The following is a 14,980-nucleotide window of genomic DNA, read 5'->3' on the forward strand; positions in this document are numbered from 1 at the left end:
AATCTGACCCCATAGTATGTAAACATGTTATCTCTGACTTAAAAATAGTAGAAAACTGTCTACCGATGCCTAAGATGCTTAAAACGTTGACACTATGGATGTTTAGACAGTTCACCAGGCACGTTGGATTTCTCATGACTGTGACAGGTTTGCGTGTGTGTAAAAGTGAGTAAAACTGACATATAAACACTTAAAAGGCCACTTGCTTCCCCCATGATACCATTTGTCATCTTCCCTTTATGCACGATGAGCTCACGGACATATCTACTCAGCAACTCACCCATCATCGCAGACTACAAGTGCTTCCTTTTTTCATTATACAGTATTTACAAGAAGGCCAAAGTAAATTGAATTTCCTGCTTCTATTTTCATATTCGTGGTCACATTCTTCTGTCCACACAGATGCAATGCATTAGGGCTTGTTTGGAGCCAGAGATTATTTTATAATGAATAATGGTTTTCTACACAAGGAAAGAATCCAAGTCCTGCCAATAAAGTGGTGGAGGTATATCATAGCCCTCATTAAGCAGGGCTATTATAATCCTGCTGGTGCACAGTGCCACAAGACAGGATGAAAAACTGGCTCTCTGGACCTCCATTCGTCTGGCCCGGGTAAACAATGGAGCTTTCCTCTCCTCCCTTGATATCATTTCAGCAGCCCCAATAAAAATGGTTGTATATTCATGCTGTGACATTTCTGTTCAGCTATAAAAAAACCACCTGCTCCAAGTCTCTATAGATTTAGAAACACATGGGAGGACTCCTTGCAAGTGATCTGAGACTGATTATCGCATTTCAATGGAAGCACTTTATTTTACAAAAAGAGGATATCTATCTTGTCTTTTTATGATCAATATATCAAAACCAATGGCAGCATATTAAATAAGTGAAATACGATTGGATTTCATTTTGACGTTTCACCTTTCCCCGCCTGAATCTCTCATCAGGGTACAGAAACAGCGGCTTCCTGGTTTTTGTTGAGCTCTAAATAAATGCTTAGCACAAAATTCTCCTGCCATCAATATTTCACCACATCAACATTGCTCTCCGGATGTCACATTAATATGAATGCTATTGTTACATAATGCTGTTTTCAAGTGGGTTACAAAACCACAAAGTAACGCGTGTACTCAAGAGAAATCAGAATAATGCTGACAAGCGAGAAATTGGATCCGATGCATAAAAACAAGCAGAGGTCTTGTGACGTTGCTGTAGTTGAAATATAAGACAAGTCCGGCAACTTAATTGAATTGGCATTTCATGGTCCCTCAAGACATGATATCGGATAGCCCTCTCCTCCAATTTGACCTTACTACCCCACCATGGCACTTGGTTATTGTATTATTCAAGAGCTTGGTCTCTTTTTTGAGAGAATCATTTCTTCACATCACGTTCAGATTTTGTGATACTCTTTCGCGCTCTCAAAAAGTCCCTCGTTGTTTGTCGCCACTCGGATCTTACTACACAGTCATTCTGTGCTTCAGGCTGAGTCCTGCCTCTCACACTCAGGATGCGTCTGTGCACTTGTGAAACTGCACTTGCTCTTGGATGTTTGACCCTGTTGAAAATCCCCAAACAATAGAAAATGTAAGATATAAGGTTGACCACTGAAATCATCACTGCCTCATTGCAGGTACATCCGTTTCACAGTGTCTCTTACAGGCTGTTACTGAACAACTAGGATTAGTGTCGGCCTTGATTGCCCAAGACAAGGAGTATTTTCAATTCCTGGTATCACATTCTTTAAATTTAACTCTAATTTGCAGCATGGGGATACGCCCATGACAATATGCTTGGCTTTAATTATGCAAACAGTGTTTCTATTTTACCTGCAGTTCTGTGATAATGACTGAAAACTACAAAGAGCTGCAAACACACGACTAGAAGTCTTTTATGTCTTGTAGGCGGAATCATTTTGTTTCATGCAGATTTAAGACAAGGCAGAATGGTTTTGAATTTAAGTGATGACATAATTCAAAAATGTAAAATGTACAGACACAGATTGTAAAGCCAATTAGGTTATTCAGAGGTGGTATATTTGCTCGGATGGAAGGACGCTACCCCAGCCTGTGGGCTTACAAACATACACAGCATAATAAATAATCATCTAAACATTTTTCTTTTTTAACAAACACAAACCTGAATAACTCATTAAGCCTATATTTTTTTACAGGTTTACAAAGCTTGATTTACAACTTCAAATTCTGAAGATTAACAAGCTCAAGATCAGTTGGATCCTGATTTGAGCCCATTACAACCATCATTGTTATCAATAATAGCACTGATTATTGAGGAAACCACAGGGGACTCATCAGGAGAGTAAAGTAAATTAACACCCCAGAGACAATATCAACTGAAAACACCAATAAATTGGTGGACAGACACTAGTGTCTCACATTACTAATGAGCATTCTGAGACTACAATCACGGAAATACAATAAATTGATCTGAGTTTAATAAAAAAACAAAAAACAGCCGTCAATCTTGTGACAACACACATAAAGGTTACAATAAGAGCAGCGGAGGCAACTTTACTCCAGCCTCTGCTGTATGCTGTTGTTGTTGTCCTGAAAGTTTTGATATTAGGTGTGAAAGACTTTTTCAGAGATTTCCTGGAAAACTTATAGCTGTTATATTAGACTCTGCTCTTGACAAGATATTGGAGATTAGAGTTCACCCGCTCAGTTCAAGTCTCATTTACTGGCAAACTTCTGTGCCTGTCAGTCCAGTTAGAAAGGCATTTCACACAGGATGGGTCAAAAGCAAAGCTACCAGGGGGATAGGGTAAATAAAGCCCAGGGAAAATGTACTGCATTGTTCTGTTGCTCAGTGTAATCTGTATTCAGCAGCATGCTACAAACACACAACCAGTGATTAACTACTCTGTTTGGAGTACATGTGTGAAGGTGACACCTGTGAGTTCCATTAAGACCCAATTACCTTCAATTATTCACCATTAACTCCACAATTAGAATGTTTAAATCAACAGCACATTTATTTCTAATTAGCCTCCAGTTTAAAACACATTGTCACACAGGTCTCAGTGTTCAGAGAAACCCACACAGCACCTTGTGGGTACGTTCCTCTTTAACTGTGTTCAGTGGTGCATACCGAGCAGGGTGTTTCATGGGGCTCAGACCAAGGCAGCCATCCACTTCATAAATCGCTTTTCAACAGGCGGCCATCTCGTGATGTTGTCTGGAATGATTACCACTTTCCCGTGCCTCTGGATATTAATATTTAGAAATGAACACTTTTAGTCTGGTGTAGAGTATTAGTTTCATACAGTTACCCTGATTGGATTTGATGTTCGGTGTCTCAGACTGATCAACACTTCTTACCATACATCTCAGAATTCAGTAGAGCTTATCATGACTAAACAGTTTTCTGATATTACACTGCTGTGGCTCGAGCTGGATATGATTTAGGTCATGAAGGTCTGGGCCACTCACGCCGTTAAAAAACTAAGGCTGGACTGCGACTGATCAATGTGTGTAAGAGTGTTGTGGACTCCTAATAGGCTAATATCATTGTTCTGTATCTGTATCTGACTTTTGTGTTTGTTCTGTTTTCTCTTCACGACCTACTCTGCGCTCACACACACACAATATTTTAATAAAGCGGTTCTCATTATGTACTGGATACAAGTCAGTGCAATGCTCCTGTGAAATCACACAAGAAATTACAACAGATTATATCGTCGTAATTATTCTTACATACTCATTAATCCTCATTTACTGCTTCAACAGTCACTGTGACCTAATTGTCATAAAATGATTCACATTGTTTTTTCATTCCTATTGATGGTATTGTAATGCAAATTTGTTTGAATTCACTATTACTCTGAAAGAATGAAATGCATACATTTTGTCTATCGTATTGTCTCATAGAACTTATTCTTTCGAATTATGCAGGAGAACCTTGTGCTCAGTGTCAGGCGCATAATTTCTGCACACTTACCGGCTATGAGGAAGAAAAGTAAATGTGGGGTTGTAAAGGGCGTTTCGTTGGTTGTGAAATAAGTGATATTTTTCTTTCCTTTTGCCTCCCTTTAAATGGCATGTTGCAAATCTCTGATGGCTACAAGAGGAAAAAGTGTGAGGAAAAGGATATATTCAGGATCCTGCTGTGCACTATCAGGAAAAGAGTATGTGTGTTTTCTCCCTGGTAAGCAGTGGCCAGTAAATCAATGAAGGCAGTGTTAGTAGCTGAAAATGTAGATATATTATTTAAAATATATTCATTCACATTGAACAGCATTAGAGCAGAAGAAATGACTGGAATAGCTTTAATATCGTCAGCCAGTCTCCCTGCACAGCCCTCGATGAATTGACTGATTTACAATATGCTCACGTTGGTCCCCTTCTCTTTTTTCAGCTGCCTCTCAGAATACCGACCACTGCAGGAGCAACAGTGTGGCAGACTGGAGACTTTACAAACCGAGTCATGTCTTAAAATAACTGAACCACAAAACTAACGGTGACAGAAATAGAGACAGGTGTAGAAACCGGACATAGCAGGTCAGGTCAGCGTTACACGTCGGTGTTGGCGACTACAATGCTCTCAGCTCTGGTGTCAGGCAGACAGCGCTGTCAGCTGCCTGGTAGGAGAGACACACTGGTCAGTAATGAAACCCTAGACCCTCACTACAGTGACCAGGATGCCATCTTTCTCCTTCTGACTGATTGGAAATCAAGTGTTGTCCGATTACAGGTGATCAACAAAGTAATAACAACATGACTTTCTAGGTAAAACAGAAGAGTTGTGTACAGGCGTATGGTTTAGGGCAGCTAAACAGGCACTACATGTGCAGGGGAGTGAATTACAACTCATGTTTATCAACATGAAAATTATAAGAGAAAGATGACACCCCACGCACCAACCCTAACTCTGGAGTCAAGATAATTGGTTAGAAGTAGTGATGATGACTGAGATGATCCAGACTCTCTTACAGCTCTAATAAACATGCTTGTTACGATCAGGCCTGAATAAACTGGGACGTCTCACTACATCCACTTGTGTGTGAGTTCCACACCATCAGTTAGGGATGTGTTGGAGCGGCCCACTGGGTGAGAAGCTTACAATTACCTGCTCATGCAGTGGACACGAGTGGTTCATCAGTGTCTGGACAGCTTAGGTGGGATGACAATGGAGCTCAGCCGTCAATAGTTATAATCTTAACTGGGATTTTGACACACAACATTTGAGAACCGGCAAAGCTCCATAAAAAGTAATTCCATTTTTTTAAAAGATGAATGAGTGTGGAGGTATCTTTAATCCCAGACTCCCTCACAGATGAGGTGTAAGGTGTGGTGGTGTATAACGTTTGCGTCACACAGATAACGAATTATAATAATAATGAAACCTATAGTGCAAACAATGGCGCACCAATGGATCGTAATATGTTGTCAAATCAAAATTTAAATGGAGGCAAGTGAAGCACATTCTTTCCTTTAATTAACTAAATTTGGTGCAAAGTCTTCTGTTGCTGCCGGATGTTTGAAGTTGGGATGTGGTTTGTGTTTTTTAATAATATGGCAATTACCTCCCTGAGTATTAAACCTTGAAACCAGAAAAGTAATGAGCAGGGAACCTGAAATTTCTCCAGAATGGTGGAGGGTAAATGTATCAATTCCTTTTTCCTCGGCAGGCTGGAAATCTTCTCTCGACAAGCCACCGCAGTATAAATTCTGCGATGCTAATGGAGCTTCCGGTGTTTAATAAAATGAAAGCTTAAAAAGGTATTTTTATGACGGGATCCTTTCATCATCGTTGAGGAGCAGAGGCCCATTATTATCACAGGATTATTTGTTACAGTCATTCCCCAGCATTGCCTACTTAAGGCAGGAGCTGTAAAGAAGAGCTATGGTCTCTAACGGGGGAGATATACAGTGAGCAGGGCCTCACATGACAAATGAGGAGTTCGGCCCACGCTTATTTATGGCTACTTAAAGCTGTCAGTTGGAGATGATAAAGGGTGACCTCTTGATTAGAAAAGTGTTAGATTGGTCTGGTCCCTGTGACCCGCGACAGCAGCAGATGAGCAGTGGGAAGGTGGCAGAGGGTGAAACTGTGTTTTTATTGACAGGTTCAGCGGACGAAACAGATGAGTGAAGAGGATGCGGGTGTCAGGCTGTCCTGAGGGGCGGGCCTCAATCTAACCCACATTTGTAATGACTGACATCAGGAGAGACACTCGGATGAGTGTCACATTCCCAAAGTCATTGTCAAGTTAAATGATTCTGTGGTAAAAAACATAAATTACAGGGTAAGAGACGATAGAATATAATGAGAAGGGGCCAGCGGCTCTCCTGGGTGATAGGTGCAGGAATTGATTTCTGTCTTTTTTTAATCAATTTGCAATCACCTTCATTAATATATTTCGACCATTACTTGGAAATTTCAAATGTGGTCTCTAAAGCGTATAGTGGATGGCAGTGATGCACTTTCCCTTTTCCCTTTCAATCCATTTCAATCAGAAATATATAAATGAAAACAATCTGACAATTAATCAACTGAGCTAAATGCACAAAAAGTTGAATTTAGATTAAATAGCTTTGTGTACTTTTATTGTACATCTAGAAAATACTGAAACTGATAGGCCAGCTACGAAGATCCTTGTCAATAATTCTGATGCATTGCACATTGCCGTATAACTTCGACATAGATTCTCTAATAGCAGAGCTTTTTAGATGTTCAACTTTTGGCCTCAGAATTTTCGGGATTGCTTATCTGCTATCTTCTGTATTAAGTGGGTCTTCTGCAGAGATGTGGTTAAGCCGTATAGTTCAAAGACTGATAGGCACTCTCACAGCTCTTTTTCCCCACCTAAATTGCTGCTGCTGTGCCATCTTGTTAAGTGGATGGTTAAGTATCATGATCTCACTGAAGCGTGTTCTGTTGGCTGATGGGCCAGGATTTGCTGAGAGATAGGGAGCCACTGACACCACACATCACCAGCAACAATCTCACCAGTTTCATCACAAATCAAACTACCATGTGAATCCTCACTCAGAGCCAATTTTTTTTTTGTCTGAAATTGCTTCCTTATATTTTGGGGGTGCTGGAGAAACCAGCCAAATATTGTAGTTCAAACAAAGGACTGTGCCCATGGATGCAGTAATAACCCTGTGTCCTGGCTTCACTTCATTAAAAGGCAAAAAACATTAAAATCTTTCGCTACATTTGTACATTTGCTAAAAGCCTGTGAAGTTTGTGATAAACAGGTAATGTGCCTGAATAGGTCAAGCAGCAATAATGTGTGTTTATCTGTGGACCAGAGGAAATGTGCCCGACAGTTGTAGAGTCCGTAAATCTCCATTTATTTTAAATTGCATTTCCTGTGTTTGGCAATTGCCGATGCCACCGGTGGTCTCTTCACACGAACCATTCACTTTTCAAAATCATTTATGTCTCTCAAACACATTAGCAAACATAAATCAAGCTAAACATAAACTCAAAGCTCAGTCTCTGTCTTTCTGTGTGTCTCACAAGTTCCTCCCATGTGTGTCTCACAAGTTCCTCCCATGTGTGTCCCTGTGGCAGCTCTTAAACCTGAGGAGTAATCAGCCAACAGCCCTTAGCTGCACTGATGACTCCCTCTCAGGTGGAGGTGCTCTCTGAGCCACCTCTGTGCCCACATGGACCCATCGCCCAACTCAGGCCGGGCAGCCAGCCTCCCATGCAGACACTTGATAGATGCCAAAACTGACTGGTGTTCCAGGAAGGCTTCTCATGCCTCTCTGGAACCAAGGGCCATATAATTTCTTGGAAAATTTACTTCTAATACATATAACGTCAGGTTTTAAAATGTTTATCTCCATCTTTTGTAAATAGATTACATCCAATCTGTGTTATATATCAACATTACTTAATAAACATACTTATATACACATATTTTGTATTATTCATCTACTCGTATTGGTAAACCATGAGTGTCTGTTGGATTACAAACTCTATTATAAAGAGAATTGTTAAAATATGGTTTGTTCTTTGTTAGATAAATAAATTCCACAAGCTGTTTACACGAAGAAGAAAATTAAGATCAGATTAGATTTGCATGATGCTAATCATGTTAACCACTGAGGGTCAATGCTGGTGGTCATAAATGAATTGCAGATGTCTCTAATACACAACACCAGAGACAGAAGGCAGACAGAGCTTTAAAATTAGCACAGGGGGCAACAGGCTGCTGTTACTCACTACTGGGGACTGGAGATGATGAGGCTGATTTGATTTGAGTTGCCGCGTTTAGAGTAACTGACGACATGACAGCGGCTGTTCATGAGGAGCGATGCTGTGCCTGATTATCCGTTTTTTTCCAAGAGGCAACCGAAAATATTGGGGCCAATTATCCTGGACCCAATTACACTTTCAGATGTGACACAAACACCTGCTTTTAAATGACAAACGCTTCCCCATGGAGACACAGATTTTGACAAGTGATTTCCATGCAGGTGTAACCATGACGGTCCCATTATCCCAGTGCAACATTTGTGTTCTCTCATGAGTATTTGGTTGTTTACATGTTTTGTCGATACAAATGCTGGCTTCAATGACCCTCAGCTGTCGGCTAAAGTGATGGATTCAAGATAATTGTGTCATTTTCTGAAACTGCACAGGAAGAAGAAAAGTCTGTGCAAACAAGTCAGGGGCAAAAGAAATGTTCAAGCAAATTCAAGAGAAAAGCCACGACTCAAGTAGTCCCCATCAATCACATGATTACTGTAGGAGACCTTAAAAGTGGGTGCTGATAAAGTTCAGCAATAACGAATATGGTTCAGTTATTACACAGAGTTATGTGAGACTTCTGAACGTCAGAGGTGGTCTAAAGGGTTTTTAACGAGCAATGTGCAGTTGTTGGGTCACAGTAAAAGAATGGCCGGCTCACATTTCATCGGAGAGCTTTTTCATTTCATCTAGCTGAGATAGCACTGACACATCCTCACCCTGTGCCTTTCTCAAATCCAGTAAAATGAGTTATTCACTGCATTGGGAAATAGTCTGAAATTCAATGAAGAAAAATTACTGAATCAAATCTGGATATTAGCTTATGTAATGGTCAAAGCTGTATTAATCTCCAGTTTCACCTGGTGAGGGGAAAGAAATTGATCAAAATTGAGAAAGAAAATAGGTTTTGCACTAATGTTACCATAATATGGTATATATACCAAATTGCTGGACACCTACACAATAACAAAGAGTGGGCTTCTTATGATTCATACATTGATCATTTCAGTATTTACATATACAACTTGTTCCAGGACAGTGGTTTTAAATGTCTCAATGAGCGCTCAGGAAGGAAATCTACTGCCATCTTGTGGAATCTGTAGTAAAAGAAGTCCAACCTGATTTTTTTATGTAAAATGAGTCAAAACATCAGTGTGAGTCACTCATTGCAAGTATCCGACAGAGAACCTGCTGGTACAACTTAAAATTCAGCACATGAGCTACAGGCTGAGACAACAGAATCTGCATTTTACCTCGAAAATAACACTAGAACACAAAATGCATATAAAGGGGAACGCACCAGATTATTTGTATGCTCCTGGCCTGCATAATGTAATTTGTGCAGCTGCAGTCAATAAATTAATGTCTGATTGATATTTAGTCAATCCGGAACAAACCGATGTGGAGGACTGTGCCATGTCTGTGTGGATCTCTGGCTCTTTGACATCACTGCGACATGGTGTTGATCCCACTGGATGAATACAAAGGCCACTTCCGAGAACACACCTTTATAAATCCTCATATTTTTGGCAGAGGGAAATTTCACTGAATGCCATTCCGCCCAATAAGATCCTAGTTATGTTCTGCTTTTTCTGGTGATTGGTCGGCTCTTAAGTACATGATTCAAATGAGATTATTTGTGATAGAGTAGAATTAATCAAGCTTGGAGCCTTCGGAGCTGTGAGTAATGAGGATGGAGACGGGCCACCAGGAAGATGTGATGAGGATTTAGAGAGTAATCCGTGGCAGGGGAGCAACCTCAGTGAAAGATAGGGACCAATGTCTGCTTCTTCTTTTTATCACCAGTGGACTTTTAAGTCAGATCCTTTTCGTGGCTGATGCTCGTCCAGAGGATTTGTAAGTGAAATGAGTTACCACAGCTTTGAAGGTTTTCAGTAGAGAACATGACAGAATTTATTATTCTTAATGGTAAGTTCTGTATATTACACTTTTAATAGATATATTATTTTAAGTATATTATATTTTCAGCTCTGTAGCACAATCTTCAGCTGATTTATATACAGTTAAGTGTAACATTATACAATAACTCGTTTCTAAGATCTGCCTGTAATTACCCCTGAAAAGACCCCATAAATATACAAAGCTATAAATGCCATAAGTAACTGCGATGTTAATTAATTTAAATTATGGAAAGAACAGTCTACACTGAAAGATGCTCAATACTAAGAAGGGAGGAACTTTCAGAAGGATCTCATTTCTCCCAATAGAAAAAGTACAATACACAACTCTATTGACCATCACTTTTGTATTAGGTGAGACATTATAAAAACAATCTCCTTTGGCTTCATAGTCAAAGGAGAAATTTGATCTCATTGGGATTCAAATAAAGAGCATCTGATTATCTAAAATGAGAATTTAGCAGCTTTACAACGGCAATACTATTTGTTTTAAGGCTCGTACACATTATTATTATGATCATTTGATGGTATAGGGGAAAGTAAAAGTCACTTTCTTAACATTTAAGAGATAAACCACCAGTATTACTGTTTGTAAAGAACTCGATTTGTCACCTCTAAAGCCCAGAGCAGAGACTTCCTATCTTGTCACCACAGTGATGTTGCCAGGCAGTCAGACATCACCCACATGTCCCCACTACCATTAAAGAAATAAGAGCAGAGCCTCCCCCATCAGAGCTGCAGCCTGCAGGTATTAGCATTGGGCATAGCCAGGGAAGCAGTTCTGCCTGATTTCACTCTTTATGGTATTCTGCTTTGGATTCATATGTGATGTACAGACAGCAGCTGGTTACTGAGTGGGATTGACCTTCTCATAAGTAGGAGAATAACCAAGTTTTCAATAATGTCAAACCATCGATTTAAATACGACATGAAATCATAGATAATCATCAGTTGAGCCATGAAACATCTGGGCAGCAATAATCCAATACAGTATCCTTGGGTATTTGAAATGATCAATGGTGTCTGTGTCATTACCATCGTGAAGTAATGTGGAAACATGTATAATTAACACATGAAGAGCGTTTTTGTCCTGCATCACTAACTGTGTAGTTGAAAATACTGTTAATAGTAATGACACTTTAGCATCACATGAAAGCTTTATACGTCATGTGACAGCTTCTCCTCGAAATCACATGGTAAGTACCAGCGAGTTGACATTTGCACGACTGAATTTGTGCTCATGTTTTACATCTGTTGCTAATAATGTTGTTACAATAAAGAAATTGTAGAAACGTTATTGTAGCAGAAAATGAAAGATCACGACTGCAGCCCCACCTTTTGGCAGGAAGGATATTGCTGCTATTTACAGCTCCCCCACAGTCCTGAAATGGGTCTTTACTAAGCCACACCAATGCACTGTTTAAATCAGTTACCAAATTTGAGTTGCATAAGCCTGATCAAATCAAAGCTGAATATGTTTGGCTTTTTCTGTTGTGGACATTAGATCACCGCTAGTTGTTGGTAATCTCATCAAAAATAGCTTTCATTACCGAGCAAAGATGCTTTGGCTGCGCTGGTCAGACGCCCAGAATTGATGGACCCGGACCCCTCCGCCGACATTTCACTGATCACATTTCTTGGCAAAAGCCTAAAAATGGCAATTTACACCATCCATACAGAAATTACTATCTTTAGTAGATGACAATAAATGAGAGTGTCACTTGGATTCATGTCATCAGCATTGTAGTGGCCATGAGAGGTGCCTCCTGTATTAAAGCAATCATAGCTCTTTGAGTATGACATGCTCTAAAACATTATAAAGTGTCAGGCAGCTGTAATAAAACAATGTAGGTAAATGTCGGGTCCAACCATCTCCATTTACAGATGTGGTCATGATAGCACATGTGAAATTACACAATAATAAAGACAATATCAAAACCAACCCAACCAGTCTCGTACAATGATGAGGTCGAATGAAGAAGAAGAAGAGGAGGAAGAAGAGGAAGAGGAAGAAGAAGAGGAAGAAGAAGAAGAAGAAGAAGAAGAAGAAAAAGAAGACAGGGATACAAAATTAACCAATAGATGCCTATGTTGCTGAACCGTTTTAAAAACTCTGGACAGCAACTCTACTAAACCTCATGCAGGATAAATGAAGCACAGTGTGCAGTACTATATATTTGATGAGCTTTGGAGAGCCAACTCGGTGTGAGCTTCTTAAAATGGCGGCTGTGAGTCACTTTATAAAAGGAGAGGAACAGCCTGGCCCTGGTACCAGGCCCATTACAGAGGAAGAAAAGGGTTAAAGAGCTTCATAATGTTCTATTAGGAAGAGAAGGTACAGGGAACATCTCATGCTCATGTGGAACACAAGCACAAAGGTCCCGTGCTTTCATTACGTTCCTATCAAGACATGATGTAAGAATCTATTTATGAAGCGCTATTTTTACCCAACAAATAAATAAGTAAAGCATTCGTTATATACCACCCACTGACACATTATTCCCAGGTAGCATGATATCCTACTTCACATCCTCTATGTTCTGGAGAGGCAAGTAACTTTAGCTCAGATGAGAATTCACGGTAAATGGTCAAAGAAGGAACCCATTAAATTCTGAAGCAGATCCGGTAGCTTTATAATTTAAAGAAGTTATTCAGGGCGCAGATATTATGAATGTAAAAACCTGTTGGGCCTTAGAGGAGGCACGCGCACCATTTAGTGTCATTCTAGTCTAATCATTTACTGTAAGCAGTGCTCAAAAAGCCTTGTGGCTTGTTGGGATTAGCCATTTTTGATTATTTACAGGCCAGAATGCACCAGAGAGGTCCAATTAAGAACATTCCTCATTGAAGAGTGAGTGACAGGGCCTCAGCTGATGCACTGTTGAGGTTTCCCTCAGAATAGCAACCTACACCACAGAGTCAAGCCAGGCTGTCTAGTTAGCACTTCGGCGGCAGCTCTCTGTGGTTCCTCATGACTGGAATGACAGCTATGCAGCATGACATTTCGTCAATATCAGGAGGGTATGCTGAGGGGGTTTAATTCATAATCCAGCTGGTTTATATGGGCTCAGGTCTACTCAAGAGCCTATTCAGATGCATTAGAGGTTCCGCGTGTGGAAGGACAAGCATGACAGGACGTTGGCACCCTTTGTATCTTGTGCGGGTCGATGCTATGCCCGTCCTGTTGAGACAGACACCTCCGACATGTTGTCTTTCGATGTATTATTCCATCCACGGCAGTTTCCATGGTGTGCCATTTCACTGAAGCAGATTTTGTTCACCATCAGAGGACGAAAGCCTGATCTTTACTCTAGTGGTCATAGTGTTTAAGTGTTGAACAAGTGTAAAGTTTGACCTACTGGTGGAGCTAAACAAAACAAAGAAAATATCAGGGGATCCATTTCAAGCGGCACACTTCTAATGGGGTAAAAAAAACAAGCAAGTTTCCATGGAGAGGATATAACAGGAATTAAATATAGTCACCTCCCATAAGGAAATTAGATCAGCAACTGTAAAAACAAAGCGTGTTAAAGTCAGCCACCGATGTTTATCACCTTTGCATCCCAGCTGGTGCACATTACACATTTTAAAAGGCAGAAAGTCTACATACTCTGAATAGTTATGCGATGAGTGCAATGAACAATCCGTTGCTTGACCTTGAGAGACTTAATGCCTCATAGTTCATTTGACCTTATCTGTCCAAAGTCACACACACAAATTCGAGCAATGACAACTTATACCAAATAAATGCCATAAACTTGATTAATTAATATAATTATTGCACAGCCTACAAGGGGATGAGAGACTTGTTCACAACATGTGATACTCATTATTATCCAAGCAAGGATGAAATTCAATGGGGAGGTTTCAACATTGAACCACAGCAAAGACCAATAGGGTTAGACTTCCAGCCACATTATTGTATTAGTGTCAGAGTCCAGATTAACAACGATGCCTGTTACCTATAGACGAAGGTCATCATTAAATTACCTATATTTGAAATTACAGCCTAGGGTGACAGCTCAAAGTATAGTCTGTATCTTTTAATTAGAATCCAACCAGACATGAATTTTTAGAGGCCCGTGCCATCCCCGATATTGGGCAGTAACAAAATTCCAACACAAATATGTCCACCAATAAAATTGCCAATAATTCCTAAAATATCCTTATAAAACTTTTATGACAAAGCATATGTAATTGAGGCATGAAATTTTACACTTTACATTTTATTATGAAGGGAACAAACTATTGGTGCATATCTGTATTATACTGATATCTGTGAAAGCCAATATGAATAACTATAATGAATGTCAATAAATATAAAACACAAACATATCAAACTAAAATTAAGGACTTTTTTATATTGGGACATATCAGAAAACATAAACTCAGATACCAACATGACTATGAAATGTGTTATTGAATCATCAGTCAGGCTTTTTTGACACAATTAACACTGACTGTACAACTATACAAGTTGCTCCTTCTTTCCTCTGACAGGTATATGTGCACGGTAACTGTGATGTCAAACAGAAGAATTACATACCACAAACAAAGTGAACCCACCCTTCATCTTCTTGTCAGCAACTGTTCTGTGAAAGATGAGCACACTGTCATCAGTAATTACTGCAATGAGAGATACACTTCACCACTAACTTGTCATTGGTAGCCCTTCCCCTCTCCTTCTGGCTATATTCATCCCTCCTTACCTCACACAGTGCCCCAAACACCACCACCAACCCCCCACACCACTCCCCCTTAATAATAACCCACCCGCTTTCAGCATCCATCTGGCTGCACGGACGAAGCCTGTCCTTGAAAGTCCACTGTCG

This window comes from Platichthys flesus, chromosome 7 (assembly GCF_949316205.1).
Source record: "Platichthys flesus chromosome 7, fPlaFle2.1, whole genome shotgun sequence".
NCBI classification, from domain to species: Eukaryota; Metazoa; Chordata; class Actinopteri; order Pleuronectiformes; family Pleuronectidae; genus Platichthys; species Platichthys flesus.